Source organism: Lactuca saligna, chromosome 4, assembly GCF_052625555.1.
Source record: "Lactuca saligna cultivar CGN05327 chromosome 4, ASM5262555v1, whole genome shotgun sequence".
Lineage (NCBI taxonomy): Eukaryota > Viridiplantae > Streptophyta > Magnoliopsida > Asterales > Asteraceae > Lactuca > Lactuca saligna.
The window spans coordinates 315805306-315813157 of NC_136420.1; positions in this window are offsets into that span (position 1 = coordinate 315805306).

Here is a 7852-nt window from a genome sequence, read left to right on the forward strand (position 1 = left end):
ACTGGGAGTGCAAACCCTCACTAGCTGTAATTCGCAGTCAATCACTGTCCCGTTTGGACTCAACCAGTCCATGCCTACTATAACCTTATTCCCTTGCAGCGGAATAGGGACCAAATCCACCGAGAACTGCTCGTCGAACAACTGAAGAGAACATCCTCTATGCACCCTGGCGACTCTCACGGTCCTGTCATCTGCTATCTCGACCTCTAGTGGACAATCCAGCTCCCCTGGAGCTCTACTAAATCTCTTGCTAAGCGCTAGCGATACAAACGATCGGATAGCCCCCGAATCAAACAATACTGTAGCAGAAATGCTGTTCACAGAGAACGACCCTATACAAAACATATAACCATAAGCAATAATCAATAATAATATAGAGATGAAGGGAAGATACATACCCGTCACCACATCAGGAGTCGCTCGCGCCTCTTCTGTTGTCATCTGAAAAGCTCTACTCTTTTCCACTGGTGCCTCTGCTCGGCCTGCCGGCCATCCGTAATCCTCAAAGTAGCAGGGGCAGGTGCAACCACCTTCCCTGGTGCAGCTAAACTCGGATACTGGGACTTTTTATGTCCCCTATGATTGCACTGAAAGCAAATCAGATCTGATGCTGCAATAGCGGTAGCAGGAGCCATATAATCCCTGCTCAAATGCCCAGTCCGACCACACTTGTAGCAGCCGGAACTCCCTGCCTTGCACACCCCGTCGTGCAATCTCCCACACTTGCCACAACGACTATGGCTCTGCTGACTCCTGGATCTGTGATCTGAAACCTTGGGCTTTTTGCCCGAACTGCCTGTACCCGAAACCGCCTCCGGTTTCCTCTTCTTCTCCATCTCAAGGTCAATCTCCCTCTACGGAGCCCTAGCAATCATGTCATCCAGCGTTTTACAGCTGGACCGGCTCACAATCTGGCGGATATCGCTCTGCAGCATCTCATGATAACGGGCCTTCTTCATTTCCTCATCGGTTGCATACTGAGGAACGAGAAGAGCCCTCTCCCTGAACTTGGCGGTGATCTCCGCCACAGTCTCCGTAGTCTGGGTGAGGTCCTGAAACTCCCTGGCTAACTGTTGCACCTCGATAACCGGTGCGAACTCCGCCCTGAACCTGGTGGAGAAATTAGCCCAGGTCATGGCATCTAACGCTGCATCATCTCTAATGGTATGTCCGACCTCCTCCTACCAATCCCATGCCCTGTCCTTCAGAAGACAGGACGCCAATCTAACCTTGTCTCCCTCGGGACACCTGCTCGTGCGGAAAGCATTGGCCACATTCGCCAACCATCTAGTACTCGCTATGGGGTCCCGAGCCCTGTGGTAATCTGGAGCTCCACATGCCCTGAACTCCCTGAACGTAAGTGTGCGCGACCCCATCATGGCCGCCATCTCGGCACGAAAGGTGCCCAATCTCTCATCCATCAACTCTAGAATACCCTCCTTGATCGAACCGAAGATCACAGGAGTCTGCTCCAGTATGATATGAGTAACCTCAGAAGAAAGGAACTCTCTGGTCTGCTCATCTAACTGCCCGGCCTCTGGGCCTGGTCCTGATCCCCCTCCGGCACCTGAACTGCCGACTGCTGGCCTCGAACGCAAAACTACCATTCTGAAACAAATCATAGCAACATCAGAAAACTGAAATATCTCAAGGGATCACTAATACCAATACTAGTTTCCTGATCTTGTCTCGGCCTTCCTTGATTCGAGTACGGATCCTCTGCTTTCAGTAGTACGGGCCCATACTACCTTCCACATCTATCCGTACTTTCCTCAAGAACTGCCTTGACTCCACCAAGTCACTTCTACTACTACTGATCTCTGCTACTCTCATCCTAGGCTTGCCTAGGGGAAATCTCTAACTTCATTCAAAACAGTCCTCAGCTGCTGAAGGCCTCCTTGTAATGCTAATTAGTCATTACTTGAACACCATCACATGTAATGAGGCTCAGATAATCCTTCGAGTAAAAGACTCGTCCCTACAACGGTTAGACTCAAACAAGAGCTGCGCAATAGGGACAAACCTAACACTCTGAGATTATTCAACCCTAATCACATGTGATGTGACGTATTCACCTAATGGCTACTCACATCACTCAGAGTCCCCCAAATCACAAAGCAAGCAGCATTCGGATACAGGAAATTATTCAAGCAAATCTATTCTCATAACGAGATACTGTACTAGCATGCAATGCTAAACTCCTACTATCAGGCATAACCCTAATAGGCTATCCTACTATTGTCTACTTAATACTAGCATGCAAATTTTGAAAAGCTGAAGCACATATAGCAGGCACATAAGGCATCCTCCTAGATCCTTAGTCCTATTCTAGCATGCTGTTCTACTGAAATTAAAACTGGTGATCATAACATAACTTGTATGGGTAATTTGGGAGTACTTACTTGAGCTCGGTTGATCGCATACGCCACACCATTTTCCTTTTATAAAACTTTTCTTCTTTCTAAGTTCTTTTTCCAAAATTATTTTCAAAACGTTTTTCTTTTGAAAATCTTTATCGTTTTCCTTAGTTTAAGTTTAGACACACCCGAAAGTGTATCTGAATCCCTCAAACCAAGGCTCTGATACGAACTTGAAACATCCCAAAATACGACCCAAAAATTTTTGTTTATAAATTACTAAAAGTACTAAAATAATATCACATAATCAAACCCATACGTTAATATTTCAAAACAGTAACTAATAGTTATGTAGAACTGTATCAAAACTTTATCAATCACATTTATGAAAAACTAGAAACATCTCCCAGGACTACTAAAACTGCGGTGTATGCGATGCTATCAACCCGAGCTCTTCCCTTTACTTGCGGAAGTACCTGAAACCAAAACTGAAACGGTAAGCACGAAGCTTAGTGAGCTCCCCCAAACTACCACATACCAAACAGTACATATAAACACATACTAAGCCTTGCTCACTGCGTCGGATCGAAGTCCGGAAACTGCATCGGACCGAAGTTTGGAACTAACCAGGGCCTTGCCCTCTGCATCGGACCGAAGTCCGGAACTACTGAGGTCGTGCCTCCTGCATCGGACCGAAGTTCAGAACTAACTGCATCGGACAGAAGTCCGGAACTACTGATCATAGCATAGCATAAACATATCAACTAGCATGAACACATAAACAGCATACTGCATCGGGCTGTAACCCATAACATATAACACATAAATCCTGTCTGAGCCACGAAGGCATCAAACATAATAAAATCTACATCCGACCGAAGTCCGGAAGCTACTACTAGCTATACGGGTCGGCATTGTGGCCTTAGACCCGTTCCTATTGGAAGGAAACTCACCTCGTGATCTGGCTGCTGGGTATGTGGCTCCGGAAGCTATCCGCTGCTGCTCCGGTATCTCCCCGGCTACAATTCCACAAATGCACTTCAATCAAAATACTAATAACTGCATTGGGGTAAAATGACTCTTTTACCCCTGACTGAAGTCAACTCTCCTGGTCAAGGTCAACTCTTCTGGTCAAAGTCAACTCTTCTGGTCAAAGTCAACTCTTCTGGTCAAAGTCAACTTACAGTTGACCTGACTCGCCGAGTTGGGGTCGCCAACTCGCCGAGTCCCTACTCTCATTTCTCAACCCTGATTGCTGCTACTCGTCGAGTATGGATTGAACTCGACGAGTTCCCATTTGATTCTAAAACTCAGACTATCTGCATCCGACTTGCCGAGTTGTATGAACAACTCGACGAGTTGTTCTTGAATTTATGAAGATTGCCTTAGACTCGCCAAGTTGTATGAACAACTCGTCGAGTCCCTCCATTACTGAGTCTAACCTCCGACTCACTGAGTTCATTCCACTACTCACTGGTCCCCACTCGGAATCACTCAAAGGGGAAGGGATCGGGGACTCGCGACTCGACTCGCCGAGTCCGAAGAACGACTCACCGAGTCACATGCATGCAATTACTAAAAACTCGATTCTGCTCAAAACCACTGCATACAATACATAGATCTGAGTTCATGAGGCTGGTTTACCACGTAAAGTTCCCAACTTTACGTGTACAAATGCATACAAAAGGATATAAAGGCTAAAAAGGCACTTGGAAGAGTAGATCTAGGGCTATCATGCAAAACGGCTTCATAAAGTTGATAGATCTACGTTTTTGGAACTGAAACCTGGCTAGATCTGAAAGCTAATCCATCCAACATGATTTATCTACTAAGAACAAGCTAAAGAATGGGCTAAATATGCTTATAAAGGAGAATCAATCATCAAAACTGGAAGAAACCGATTATTACCTCAAGATACTCTGAAATGGGTGCAAAAACTTGGATCTTCTTCTTCTCCTTTGAATTTAGCCTCGTTCTTCTCTTCAAAACTTCAAGATTTAGACAAGAAAAGCTCAAATACTCAATGGAATGGTTAGGGTTTGGCAAATAATTCTTTGAGCGTGAAGGAGACGAGTTTGGGGGCTCATAAGATGGTTTAAATAGGGTGCAAACCCGGGGATTTAGGGTTTCTACCTGGCAGGCCGACTCGCTGAGTCCCAAATATGGACTCGCCGAGTCGCCGATCTATACGCTGCCCAAGAACACGACTCTACTCGACGAGTCGGGCCATAGACTCGTCGAGTTCCTCTACAAACTTCTAAAATAAATAATATAAAAGCAACATACCAGAGACAGGTCGTTACAGGGAGCAGTTTAGGGATATGTTCCGTGCTCGTAACATTCCACGGGTTGAGCGGGATCGATTGGCTTATGATTTCTTGAGTTTGAGACATGACAGGGAGTCGGTGACGGAGACCACCCACATGTTTACCGAGAGGGCGATGTTTTGCCTGGAGTTTGCTTCGGAACAGTCTCAGATCATACGTTATCTAAGCCTGCTCAAGATGGACATCCGTCAGTTTGTTGACACCCAACAATGTGATACACTGTTGGATTTACATTAGGCCACTAGGCGGCGTGAGTTGGAGATTGAGCTATAGTTGAGGAAGCAGCGGCAGGCCCCGACACAATTTCAGCCAGTACCAAAGCGGTCTAAGACAGCTGATACCAGATCAGGAGGACAGCCAGGCCACACTTATGGGAAGTGCGGAAAGGCTCATTTAGGGACTTGTCAAGCAGGGAGAGGGTGCCACAAGTGTGGCAAGCAGGGCCATCTGGCTAGGGATTTCAGGAAGCAAACTCTGACTCCTGGAGTCATAATTTGTTACCATTGTGAGCAGGTGGGCCATATGAAGGCCTAATGCACCTACTAGTCGCCAAGTGGGTGCAGTCTCCCACGCCAGCTACTCTGAGGAGGTTCTGAAATCTCGTTATGGACATTAGGAGTTCGTGGAGAAGGGTTTTTCACATAAAATGACGATTAGGGTTAAGTGTTCCGACTTAACCCATTAAGGACTTATTCCATTAAGGACTTAATCTATTAAGTTCAAACATACAGTGAAATCAGGCTTGAGTCATCACTTGACTCCAATGGTCCAAAATGCGGGTCCCGATAAGTCCAAACCAACAATCCCAAAATTAGGGTTTTCTAAACCCAAATATAGCCCAATAGGCTTAAAACTAAGTCCTTAGATAAGTTAGGGCTTCATTAGCCCACTGTCCCATTAGGCCGATTAGGGATTCACTAATCGGACACCACCCACTACCACCTCGAGTAGTGGTGGTTAACGGCAGCTTATGGCGGCAGCCACCACCTCATGGTGGTGGTTACAGGTTTCTTTTATTATTTCGCATTGGTTACAATATTACAAAGCAAAAACCCAAATAACATACATACACATACTAATACAAACACACACACAACCACCCTAATGGTGGATGGCAGTGGCACATGGTGGAAGCTACCACCTCACGGTGGTGGTGGTTATGTTCTTGGGCCAACACAACACCAAAAGCACTCCAACATCAATCCGAACGCACCCGAAAGTCCACAACCACCCAAGATGGTGGCTAGCAGTAGCGGAACGGTGGCGGCAGGTGGCGGTGATGAGTTTCCTTCCTTTTCCTAGAGGTCACGGTTTCCCTGATACGCGTATGGGTCCTGTGCTTTCAGTAGTACGGGCCCATACTACCTTCCACACCTACCTATATTTTTATGAAGTACTACCACAACACCCTAGTAACAAATACGTATAGCAAGCGCTCAATCCTCACTCCTAGAGGAACACTGAAAATCTCATACAGAAGGAAACCCTAGGCTAGCAGGCATCATAAAACAGGCAACATTATCATGAAATCCTGAAGATCCCTAGCCTAGCACTAGCATGCTGTTCTATCAAAGCTCAATAAAAACAAATATCATGTATGGTATTTTGGGGTTACTTACTGGCTCCGGCTGATCGTACCTCCGCATCCTCCTTTACTTATTTTGAAAACCATTTTAAATTCTCTTTTGAAAACCCTCCTCGATTTGAGACTGGAGTCACACGAGTGTTCCTCCAATTCACTCAAACCAAGGCTCTGATACCAACTTGTAACGACCAAAGATTTCAACAAAATTTAAACTTTTCAAAAACATCCCAATTCATTAAGTTGTTACAAAAAGGTTTTCAATACATTTATTATCAGAGTATTCACAGGTCCATATCATAAAACATAAACACGAGGAGCGGTACGATCACGCCTTTGCCTTGCCTCGGTCTCCTGAAGAACCTGAAAAACATTAAACCACAACTGTAAGCCCGAAAGCTTAGTGAGATACCCCCAAAATACCAACCACATATACCATACACATAACATGCTATATCATATCGAATCACAGAACAACCATGCATATCGGGTCTACTATGTGACTGGTCCTCCATGTCGGGCCTTCAGTCCACCTGGTCCACCCTCTGAGTCCAGTCATGTCCCTCGGATCTGCAGTGTGGTTGGTCCGCCCGCACCGGGCCTTCAACCCACCTGTTCCACTCTCTGAGTCTACAGTATGACTGGTCCGTCCGCATCGGGCCTTCAGTCGGCCTGGTCCACTCTCCGAGCCTCGGCACGTCTGGTCCACCCTCGTGGGGCCTACAGCCTATCCGGACCGCTTGCTGGGCCTTCGGGACAACCGGTCCGCCCTGGGTATCTTGGCCTACAGCACAAAGCAGGACCCGCCTCAACCCAACTCCAATCCAAACAACCATGTGCACATAAACATATAATCATATAAGAATTCGCAGTCAACAAGCCGATCAAACAGATTACATAACATATCATCATCCTAACCAGGATACCGACCTAACTGGTCACTAGCGTAGCATCACCCTACATATCAGGAAACCGACCTTAACCAGGTCTCTAACATATACCATCCTAGCTACCATGATGCAATTATATCAAAGCAATAACATAACAACAAATACCCATATCTCAATCCGATAAAGGGCCGGCCTTGGTGCCTTAGACCCTGTTGATATAGTGAGGATAACTCACCTCGCAACTGCTGACTGAAAAGGATAAGATCACGCTGCTGCAACCTCCAACCCGATCTCCACCACTGTCAATACCCAAAAGACTGAATTCAATAAATGCCAAATATTACCAAATTACCCCTGGAAGTCAACTGGTCAACCCTTGGTCAAAGTCAAAGTCAAAGTCATCCTCCTGACTGACTCTTCTCGCCGAGTCAACCTAATGACTCACCGAGTCCCCATGCTCAGAACTTTCCCAATCCGCGACTCAATTCATCGGGTCACCCCGAGACTCGTCGAGTCTCACAACTCTGAGTCCCCTCGCACTCACTCACCGAGTCCTCCCTTGACTCACTGATTCATGGCGTCACCAGAAGAAGTTTAGGACCTCACGATCAGACTCGCCGAGTCCAAGAATAGACTCGCCGAGTCCGAGGCTATCTTCAACCTACTCGCCGAGTTGTTCTTCCAACTCGTCGAGTT